At 45.2% G+C, this 12,265-nt stretch overlaps 1 protein-coding gene across 1 annotated transcript in view; it reads left to right on the forward strand.

The window, feature by feature from the left end:
• Positions 1 to 12,265, forward strand: part of LOC124689500 (wall-associated receptor kinase 2-like) — a 30,665-nt gene that overhangs the window by 500 nt on the left and 17,900 nt on the right. The window lies entirely within an intron of this gene.

Genomic DNA, 12,265 nt, shown 5'->3' on the forward strand with positions numbered 1-12,265 from the left:
TCACCGCAAGGTGCGCTCGATGGGATAGACCTCTCTACCCCGTCGGAGGAACGCACCGAGGTGCGCGGCGAGGAGATCAACTACACGGTGGCTCACTCGCTCCACCGCCACTGCGAGAACTTGGTCAACGTGTTGGAGCGTGTCGCTCGCGCGTGATCCGAGAGATCATGAGCCACCGGTGCTCGCCGTCGGGACCAGCTCTCGGGACTCATCAAGGAGAGTTGCCATTCCGGTCCAGTCCACGGCTGCCATATGCGTTGGCGGCACCTTGCTGAAGTGCCGACTACTGCAGGCATTCCTCGTCTACGAGGATTGGTGGCGACCCTAGTGACTACCGAGTTCTTAATGGAGGCGCCTAAGGAGATCCCTCATGGATACGCGTGCATGTATGTGCCGGATTGCGGTGGCCCAGGCACTCACAAACCAGGCCACAACATCGGGGACTCCGGCGAAGACGAGGAGGAAAGTCGGCGACGAGCGAGCGACGTGGCTAACTACATCGCGCCACACCGACGAAACTCCCGAGCCCAGCTCCTGCGAGTGGCTCGAGCGCGGAAAAGCAAACATGGCAGGCCAAGTACGCCACCCGGCGAATCTTGAGTGCAACTCCTACGGCCGGCACGGCGGATCGGATCGGTACCATGCCGAGAGACCGATTCGGCATGATGTCAGAAAAGAAGAGCGATCGGCTATTCCAAGCCGTACCACGAGCGATTACGAGATGATCCCGCTGCCACCTAAATATCGGCTCACGACTTCTCCAAATTCGGTGGATCGAGATGGCTCCAGCTCCATCGAGCACGTCGGCCGATATTTGGCTCAACTAGGACCGGCTTCGGTGTCGGATCAGCTACGCGTGAGGCTCTTTTCACGGTCCCTCACGGGATCGGCTTTTGGATGGTACACCTCTTTGCCGACCAAACTCCATCCGGTCTTGGAAGCAATTGGAAGAACAGTTCCATATGCAATACCATTCAGAAGCTTCGAGTGCGGCATTGCCGATCTAGCACAACTACGTCGAGAAGCGCGGGGAAACGGTGACGGAATACATCCGGCGCTTCGGGAATCTTAGGAACCGATGTTATTCGGTTCGTATAACTGAAAAGGAAGCGATCGAGTTAGCGGTAGCGAGGCCTTGCAACACGGCTCAAGGACATGGCCTCCCAAGCAGATTATCCCTCGGTGGCGCACATGGTTCGAAACTATCGGCATATGAACAGCGCCACCCCGACTGTACCAAGACAAGTTCAAGCGTGCGGTAGTTATGGTCGATACGGAGGAAGATGAAGTGCTGCGGGAGGCCAAGAGATAGCGATGGGCGAGTGGACTCGGGGGGAACCCCGTGGCCTGCAAATGGGTAAAGCCACCGGGGCCGCCCGGGGATTTGATTTTGACATAACCAAGACGGAACAAATCTTCGACCTCCTGCTCAAGGAGAAGCGGTTGACGATTCCTGAAGGTCTCAAGTTCCCCACGACGAAGGAGCTAAGCGGAAAGCCGTGCTGCAAGTTCCACAACTCGCTTTCCCATGCCACCAACGGCTGCACGGGTGTGGCGTCGGCACATCCAAGCGGCGATAGAGAAGAGGCGGCTAATTTTCAACCAGTATGCCATGAAGGTCGACACCCAACCCTTCCCACGCGTTAACATGGTGGAGAATCACCTACCACGAAGGTTGCCGGCCCGGGTCCCTCGTTCGGCATCAACATGGTAGGACACTGGAAACCACTGCGGCAAAGATGGAGATGAGGGCAGTTGCTCTCATAGCAAGGATACGAGAGGAGGCCGCTCCACGCGATCGGCTCCGATCATGATGGCAAGCGCTATGTCACGAGAGGAGAGGTGAAGAATATAAGATACCAGCGACCCCTCTCGATCACCTCCTCAACAAATATGTGAGTCGGTATGACCAACGCCGACGGTCCGATTACGATGATAGAGGAGATCGTGCGGCTAGAGAAGCCGAGAAGATATCGTCGGCGAGGATCGCGATGAGGAGGAGCACGAGCGGCTGTGCCACGGAAGCATCAAGGGAGCAAGATGACAACGCCGAGGCATTGGGACTGCCCCTTCTTCGGACAACTGGCTGGGATTCGAGGAATGAGCCGATTGCCCACAATCGGCAATTGCCCGAGAATGCAATCGAGAAAAAGAAGGAGGCGACCAACGTGTCCGTGTTCGAGCGCCTAGGGCCTCTCCCGCCACAAAGCAAACGCGGCTGAGTCACCTCGTTGGGCAGATCTTGAGGATTCGGAAGACGAGGGAGAAGTGGAAGAAGATAGGTACCACCGGCCAAGGTGGTGCCACGACGGACTCAGCCGTTCCCAAAAGCGCGAGGGTTCGGCGATTGCGCGGCCTAGAGGAAGCCGAGAGGTTGTACCGCATACGCTAAGGAAGGCACGGCCCGATGCGGCACGCAAAGGTTCGGCGAGCCCTGGATGAAGAGGGTCGCCCACGGAAAATGGAGTGGCGCCCTAAACGAGAGGAAAGCCGATGATGAGACATCGGCTGGCACAAACATGGTACTCGTCTTGCCTGACGGAGCGTAGCGCCTCCACGACTCTACGGAGCACTCAAGGTGGACGACGAGCAAGCGCATCAAGTCGAGAGGTTGGGTTGGTTTCATCCGGCCGACCAAGTAGCAAGATCAAACCAATGAGCAAACCGGGAGAGGCTGATCCTTGTGATCGGCCCCAAAACTTATGAAGGGAACTTACAAAACCTTCAACGAGCGAAGCAACGTGGAGGCCGATTCCAGACAATCGGCCAAAATTATCCTCACCCACCATTCGCATCGGGTTCAACATGTTATCCAACATGAGCCGATACCATCAATTCTCTTGACAGAATCGGCTCGGGGGGCACCCAGGTAGATAAAATACGAGGATATGCAACGGAAGCATGGCCGATGCACAGGTCGGCCGTAAAAACAAAAACAAAAAAAGTGAAAATTCGAAAATTTTCGAACATAGCCGATGCAGCAGGCATCGACTTAAGGATATAACAGCCGATGCGTAGCCATCGACTCTAGTTGTGCGATGATTATCAAGCCTCCACCAAATCCAGGATTTCCAATCTGTGGGGTTAGTTCAGCTGAAACGGAGGATTATCAGCTGTCGGAGGAAGGAAGAGGATCGGCTGTGGCGCATTCTCTCTGACATTCTCGCCTCGAGTGAGGCTCGGGGGGCAGCAGAGCAGGCCTAGTGGATGCTCTGTTTAAAGAGCCGATGGGGATACCATCGGCTGATCCTTCATTGCAACCTTCTTCACAATGATGGGTACTGAAAAGGATTATTGGGTTTGGTTGGAAAAGTTCGAAGGTTTTCTCGAAGATCCTGCATTTTCCGACGATTTAGAAAATCATCAGGTGAAGAAGAGAAGGGTGAATTTCAAAGGACCGATGCGGTGCGAGCGGCTCATTACGCATTGGCAAAGGGGACGAATCGGCAAGGTCAGTAGCAGAGAGAATCGGCTCAATTAAAAGGAATCGGCAAAATCAAGATTGGGAAAAGTTCTTCATTGATTAAGATGAGATTTCTTACATAAAGAGCTGATTGCTCTCAAAAGGGAAATACTAGGGGATCCATTGCCCCATCTACTTCTACGGCCCTATTCTAGAGGTCCTATCTATGGGCCATCATCGCCTCGTCGCCGCCGTCGTCGCCACTATCGGCGCTGCTCCCGGCGGGCTCGTCGTCGCTCCAATGGCCACCGACCGGGCCCTCGTTGTCTTCATCTTCTTTGTCAGCGTCGTCCTCGTCGCTGTCGAAGTCGCTAAGATTGCCCGGCCAAGGGCAGAACCGCTTGGCCGGCGGCTCGTCGGAGGAGCTTTCGTCATCGTCCTCTTCTTCCTCTTCCTGCTCCTCCTCCTCCCCGGAAGAGAGGAAGTCGCAGGAGAAGCTGTCGTCTTCACCCTCCTCCTCCGATTCCCCAACGGTGAGGAGGCGGAGGTCGCTCTCCCCGTCCGTCAAGGACTGGTCGTCCTCGGACCAGATGGAGAAGTCGTGGTCTGACTCCTCCCCGGCCGCAATGGCGCGGCGGGTGTTGGCCGCGTGGACCGCCGCCGCGTTGTACTCGGCGTCGGCTCACGGGACGTGGAGGATTGGCTGGCAAGATCCGATGGGGCAGAGGAGGAGGAAGACATGGTGGCTGGGAGGGTTTTTGGAGTGCTAATGCGGAGGAGATACAAAGAAGAACTGTTCAGAGCGGTTAAATCGAAGGAGGATATGGTGGAAATTCAATACCACAGCGGTTCCGAGGAAGTGGTGCCTAAAAAGAAAAAAAACTGCCAGGTCACGCGGAGAAGTTGAGAAGGCAAGGCATCATCATGAGGGATCTTGCGACGGTTACGCACGACATGACCCGACGAAAGAAAGCGTAATGATTTTGGAAATACCATTTCCAAAACCGAGGGGGCATGTGTTATCACCAGAATTTAACCGAGTCGGAGGTGGGCCGCAATCGAGATGGGCTTGAAGGAAGTATACATGGAGGATTACGTGAATCGGCCTGTTATACCAAGTTGGGCTTAATTGCCCTTGTATACGTAACATATTAGATCGTATCTTAGTTTAGAAAGTAGAATCTTACTCGTGCACGGTTTGGTGCACGCCCACATTAGAAAGTCCGCTGGACTATAAATATGTACCTAGGGTTTATGGAATAAACAACAACTCACGTTCAACCCCAAAACAAACCAATCTCGGCGCATCGCCAACTCCTTCGTCTCGAGGGTTTCTATCGAGTAAGCGACATGCTGCCTAGATCGCATCTTGCGATCTAGGTAGCACTAAGCTCACGTTGTTCCATGCGTTGCTCGTGCTTGAAGTGTTTTTGATGGCGAGCAACGTAGTTATCATTAGATGTGTTAGGGTTAGCATTGTTCTTCGTTTAAGCATGCTTACGTAGTGCAACCCTTGCATATCTAGCCGCCCTCACGCCTGTCTCGGGCGTGGGGCGGCACCCGCTTGATTATTATTTAGTAGATCTGATCCGTTACGATTGCTCCTTGTTCTACAAGGATTAGTTTAATATCCGCAATAGTTAGGCCTTACAAAGGGGGAGGATCCGGTGGCACGTAGGGTGGCGTTCGCAAGTCCTAAACGGGATGTTCCTAGGATCAACTTCATGTTGGTTTTTGGCCTTGTTTAGGATCGGACTACGAGCACCGTGCGTGGCCGCAAGGCCCAACCTGGAGTAGGATGATCCGATTATGCGGTGAAAACCCTAAATCGTCGTAGATCTCATTAGCTTCATCTTGATCAAGCGGGACCACCAAGTATTCGTGCACCCCGTACGGATCATGGGTGGATCGGCTCTTTGAGCCGATTCACGGGGATAACCTGAGAGCCGATCGAGGCTCGTATTTAACGTTTACATGTATGCCACTGCGGAAACTAAGCGAGGCATCCTCATCACCTTCCGACCGGGTATAGGTCAGGTGGCACGCCCTTGCACTTCGCAACGCCGCGTGTGACCAGAAGAGCATTGCGGGCCGTCGCTCGGAGGGGTCTCAGCCAGCCGCAGCTCTAGGCTCTTCCCGGCTCTACAGTGTTGACAAGGCCGCTGCCCGCCGGTGGGTTTTGGCAGTCAACATAAACAAGTTATCATTTTAAAATTTAATGACAACTATACAACCCTAATTCCTGAGTTAAACCTAAATAATATTTATCTTAATTATTAAATCTTTTAAAATAACATGATAAGGCTATTATTAATTTATTTCAAATAATTAGTAACTTAAACTCTATTGCCAATTATTATTTCAGGAATTGTATCACAATTTAGAAACCTAGTTCTAATATAAGTAGGAACTTGATCTCATTATTTTATGTGATCATCCCAAATTGTTTTCAACTCTAAAACCTAGTTATTTATAACATGTGATCATATGCCAATTAACCTTCGTCATAGTACTAAACCAAGCAAATAAAAACATGCTCATATTTTATTAATACATTATTAACTCAAATGCAAATGAAGTTATCACTTCATACTTTAATCCTTGAATAATACCTTATGTAACCAATTAGTACCACCTAGGTGTAAACCCTAACTTGTTACTCTCATAGTAACATCATTGATCACCATTCCTTAAATACCACACCATGGGAATCAACCTTAACCATCATACCTTAGTAGAACCATAATACTAACATTCCATAGTAATTCACCTTACATGCTCCTACTCAACTAAACCTTACTTGAGGATTATGAACCACCTAATTTAGGAACCCATTGTTAATTACTTAGTGAAGCAAATGAAAATTCATAGTAAACCTAATGTTTAACTCATGGCACCACCTTGATAACCATCCTTTGATATGATACTTATGCTCAACCATAGTAATAAATCTGCCAATACTTGATGTATATAGACCCATTCTACTTAAGAACCAACTAGTCCCTAGTAGTGAATTAAATGAATCCAATAATAAACTCTAGAACATAGCTCCTAATTGCAGTAGTCTTTTTATTTATTAAACTTGTTATTCAAAAGTTATTATTTTGAAGTAAATATCAAGCAAACCATAGAAACAAATAGTTCTTACTTGTAATACTTATTATTTCTTAAATAGTATGTTCTTCAAAAGTTATTCTTTTGAAGTATAATATAAGTAATCACCAACCATTCACTATAAAACCTAAAACTGACAACTGCTTCTTACCTATTGATACGTCTCCGACGTATCGATAATTTCTTATGTTCTATGCCATATTATTGATGATACCTACATGTTTTATGCACACTTTATGTCATATTCGTGCATTTTCTGGAACTAACCTATTAACAAGATGCCGAAGTGCCGGTTCCTGTTTTACTGCTGTTTTTGGTTTCAGAAATCCTAGTAACGAAATATTCTCGGAATTGGACGAAACGAAGACCCGGGGGCCTATTTTTCCACGGAGCTTCCGGAAGACCGAAGAACATACGAAGTGGGGCCACGAGGTGGCGACACCACATGGCGGCGCGGCCAAGGGGGCCCGCGCCGCCCTATGGTGTGGGCCCCTCGTCGGCCCCCGACTCTGCCCTTCCGCCTACTTAAAGCCTCCGTCGCGAAACCCACGATGCGAAAAACCACGATACGGAAAACCTTGCGAGACGCCGCCGCCGCCGATCCCATCTCGGGGGATTACGGAGATCTCCTCCGGCACCCTGCCGGAGAGGGGATTCATCTCCCGGAGGACTCTACACCGCCATGGTCGCCTCCGGAGTGATGAGTGAGTAGTTCACCCCTGGACTATGGGTCCATAGCGGTAGCTAGATGGTTGTCTTCTCCTCATTGTGCTTCATTGTTGGATCTTGTGAGCTGCCTAACATGATCAAGATCATCTATACTGTAATTCTATATGTTGTGTTTGTCGGGATCCGATGGATAGAGAATACCATGTCATGTTAATTATCAAGTTATTACATATGTGTTGTTTATGATCTTGCATGCTCTCCGTTACTAGTAGAGGCTCCGGCCAAGTTTTTACTTTTAACTCCAAGAGGGAGTATTTATGCTCGATAGTGGGTTCATGCACATTGACACCAGGACGAGTGACGAGAAAGTTCTAAGGTTGTGTTGTCTTGTTGCCACTAGGGATAAAACATTGGCGCTATGTCAGAGGATGTAGTTGTTGATTACATTACGCACCATACTTAATGCAATTGTACTGTTGCTTAGCAACTTAATGCTTGGAGGGGTTCGGATGATAACTCTGAAGGTGGACTTTTTAGGCATAGATGCGGTTGGATGGCGGTCTATGTACTTTGTCGTAATGCCCAATTAAATCTCACTATACTTATCATGTCATGTATGTGCATTGTTATGCCCTCTCTATTTGTCAATTGCCCGACTGTAATTTGTTCACCCAACATGCTTTTATCTTATGGGAGAGACACCTCTAGTGAGCTGTGGACCCCGGTCCATTCTTTAATGCTTGAAATACAAATCTGCTTGCAATACTTGTTTTTACTATTTTCTCTGCAAACAATCATCTTCCACACAATACGGTTAATCCTTTGTTACGGCAAGCCGGTGAGATTGACAACCTCCTTTGTTTCGTTGGGGCAAAGTACTTTGGTTGTGTTGTGCGGGTTCCACGTTGGCGCCGGAATCTACGGTGTTGCGCCGCACTACATCCCGCCGCCATCAACCTTCAACGTGCTTCTTGGCTCCTCCTGGTTCGATAAACCTTGGTTTCTTTACGAGGGAAAACTTGCTGCTGTGCGCATCATACCTTCCTCTTGGGGTTGCCCAACGAACGTGTGAAATACACGCCATCAAGCATCTTTTACGGCGCCGTTGCCGGGGAGATCAAGACACGGCTGCAAGGGAGTCTCCACTTCTCAATCTCTTTACTTTGTTTTTGTCTTGCTTTATTTTATTTACTACTTTGTTTGCTGCATTATATCAAAACACAAAAAAATTAGTTGCTAGCTTTACTTTATTTACTTGTCTTGTTTGCTATATCAAAAACACAAAAAAATTAGTTTACTTGCATTTACTTTATCTAGTTTGCTTTATTTACTATTGCTAAAATGGCCAACCCTGAAAATACTAAGTTGTGTGACTTCACTAGCACAAATAATAATGATTTCTTATGCACACCTATTGCTCCACCTGCTACTACGGCAGAATTCTTTGAAATTAAACACTGCTTTACTTAATCTTGTTATGCGAGAGCAATTTTACAGTGTTAGTTACGATGATCTTGCTTGCCCATCTCAATAATTTTGTTGAACTATGTGAAATGCAAAAATATAAAGATGTAGATGGTGACATTATAAAATTAAAATTGTTCCCTTTCTCATTAAGAGGAAGAGCTAAAGATTGGTTGCTATCTACTGCCTAAGAATAGTATTGATTCATGGACTAAATGCAAGGATGCTTTTATTGGTAGATATTATCCCCCTGCTAAAATTATATCTTTGAGGAGTAGCATAATGAATTTTAAACAATTGGATAATGAACATGTTGCTCAAGCTTGGGAAAGAATGAAATCTCTGGTTAAAAATTGCCCAACCCATGGAGTGACTACTTGGATGATCATCCAAACCTTCTATGCGGGACTAAATTTTTCTTCGCGGAATTTATTGGATTCAGCTGCTGGAGGTACCTTTATGTCCATCACTCTTGGTGAAGCAACAAAGCTTCTTGATAATATGATGGTTAATTACTCTGAATGGCACACGGAAAGAGCTCCACAAGGTAAGAAGGTAAATTCTGTTGAAGAATCCTCTTCCTTGAATGATAAGGTTGATGCTATTATGTCTATGCTTGCGAATGATAGGACTAATGTTGATCCTAATAATGTTCCATTAGCTTCATTGGTTGCCCAAGAAGAACATGTTGATGTAAACTTCATTAAAAATAATAATTTCAACAACAATGCTTATCGGAACAATTCTAGTAATAACTATAGGCCATATCCTTATAATAATGGTAACGGTTATGCTAATTCTTATGGGAATTCTTACAACAATAATAGGAATACACCCCCTGGACTTGAAGCCATGCTTAAAGAATTTATTAGTACACAAAGCTGCCTTTAACAAATACTGTTGAGGAAAAGCTCAATAAAATTGATATTCTTGTTTCTAGAGTTGATAGTCTTGCCTACTGATGTTGATCTTTTGAAATCGAAAGTTATGCCTAATAGGGATATTGAAAATAAAATTGTTACTACAGCAAATGCCATCCAAGTTAGAATTAATGAGAATATAAGATTAATGGCTGAGCTGCGTGCTAGGTGGGATAGAGAAGAAAATGAAAAACTAGCTAAAAAGGAAAATGTAGCTAAAGTTTGGACTATTACCACCACTAGCAATGCTAATGATTCATATGTTGCTGCACCTCCTACTATCAATGGTAAAATAATTGGTGTTGGCAATGCTTCTACTCCTAGTGCAAAGCGCGCAAAATTACTGAAGCTGCTAAAGCTACTGAAGCTGCTTGTGATAAAGCTGCTGAAATTTTTTCCAACCTTGGGGATGATAATCCCATTGCTTTAGATTGTAATGATTTAGATTTTGATGATTGCCACATCTCTGAAGTTATAAAGTTCTTGCAAAAACTTGCTAAGAGTCCCAATGCTAGTGCTATAAATTTGGCTTTCACAAAACATATTACAAATGCTCTCATAAAAGCTAGAGAAGAGAAACTAAAACTTGAAACTTCTATTCCTAGAAAGCTAGAGGATGGTTGGGAGCCCATCATTAAAATGAGAGTCAAAGATTTTGATTGTAATGCTTTATGTGATCTTGGTGCAAGTATTTACGTTATGCCTAAAAAAGTCTATGATATGCTTGACTTGCCACCATTGAAAAATTGTTATTTGGATGTTAATCTCGGCTGATAATGCTAAAAAGAAACCTTTGGGGAAAGTTGATAATGTTCATATTATGGTTAACAATAACCTTGTCCCCGTTGATTTTGTTGTCTTGGATATTGAATGCAATGCATCTTGCCCCATTATATTGGGAAGACCTTTTCTTCGAACCGTTGGTGCTACTATTGATATGAAGGAAGGTAATATTAAATATCAATTTCCTCTCAAGAAAGGTATGGAACACTTCCCTAGAAAGAGAATGAAGTTACCTTATGATTCTATTATTAGAACAAATTATGATGTTGATGCTTCATCTCTCGATGTTACTTGAGTATACACTTTACGCGCCTAGGCTGAAGGCGTTAAGAAAAGCGCTTATGGGAGACAACCCATGTTTTTACTCCAGTATTTTTGTTTTATATTTGTGTCTTGGAAGTTGTTTACTACTGTAGCAACCTCTCCTTATCTTAGTTTTATGTTTTGTTGTGCCAAGTAAAGTCTTTGATAGAAAAGTAAGTACTAGATTTGGATTACTGCGCAGTTCCAGATTTCTTTGCTTGTCACGAATCTGGGTCTATCTCCCTGTAGGTAGCTCAGAAAATTAAGCCAATTTACGAGCATGATCCTCAGATATGTACGCAACTTTCATTCAATTTGAGCATTTTCGTTTGAGCAAGTCTGGTGGCCTAATAAAATCCATCTTTACGGACTGTTCTGTTTTGACAGATTCTGTCTTTTATTTCGCATTGCCTCTTTTGCTATGTTGGATGAATTTCTTTGATCCACTAATGTCCGGTAGCTTTATGCAATGTCCAGAAGTGTTAAGAATGATTGTGTCACCTCTGAACATGTGAATTTTTATTATGCACTAACCCTCTAATGAGTTGTTTCGAGTTTGGTGTGGAGGAAGTTTTCAAGGATCAAGAGAGGAGTATGATGCAATATGATCAAGGAGAGTGAAAGCTCTAAGCTTGGGGATGCCCCGGTGGTTCACCCCTGCATATTCTAAGAAGACTCAAGCGTCTAAGCTTGGGGATGCCCAAGGCATCCCCTTCTTCATCGACAACATTATCAGGTTCCTCCCCTGAAACTATATTTTTATTCGGTCACATCTTATGTACTTTGCTTGGAGCGTCGGTTTGTTTTTGTTTTTTGTTTTGTTTGAATAAAATGGATCCTAGCATTCACTTTATGGGAGAGAGACACGCTCCGCTGTAGCATATGGACAAATATGTCCTTAGGCTCTACTCATAGTATTCATGGCGAAGTTTCTTCTTCGTTAAATTGTTATATGGTTGGAATTGGAAAATGCTACATGTAGTAACTCTAAAATGTCTTGGATAATTTGATACTTGGCAATTGTTGTGCTCATGTTTAAGCTCTTGCATCATATACTTTGCACCCATTAATGAAGAAATACTTAGAGCTTGCTAATTTGGTTTGCATATTTGGTTTCTCTAGAGTCTAGATAACATCTAGTATTGAGTTTTGAACAACAAGGAAGACGGTATGGAGTCTTATAATGTTTACCATATGTCTTTTATGTGAGTTTTGCTGTACCGTTCATCCTTGTGTTTGTTTCAAATAACCTTGCTAGCCTAAACCTTGTATCGAGAGGGAATACTTCTCATGCATCCAAAATACTTGAGCCAACCACTATGCCATTTGTGTCCACCATACCTACCTACTACATGGTATTTATCCGCCATTCCAAAGTAAATTGCTTGAGTGCTACCTTTAAAATTCCATCATTCACCTTTGCAATATATAGCTCATGGGACAAATAGCTTAAAAACTATTGTGGTATTGAATATGTACTTATGCACTTTATCTCTTATTAAGTTGCTTGTTGTGCGATAACCATGTTTACGGGGACGCCATCAACTATTCTTTGTTGAATATCATGTGAGTTGCTATGCATGTCCGTCTTGTACGAAGCAAGAGAGAT

The sequence above is a fragment of the Lolium rigidum genome, chromosome 2, assembly GCF_022539505.1.
Source record: "Lolium rigidum isolate FL_2022 chromosome 2, APGP_CSIRO_Lrig_0.1, whole genome shotgun sequence".
Lineage (NCBI taxonomy): Eukaryota > Viridiplantae > Streptophyta > Magnoliopsida > Poales > Poaceae > Lolium > Lolium rigidum.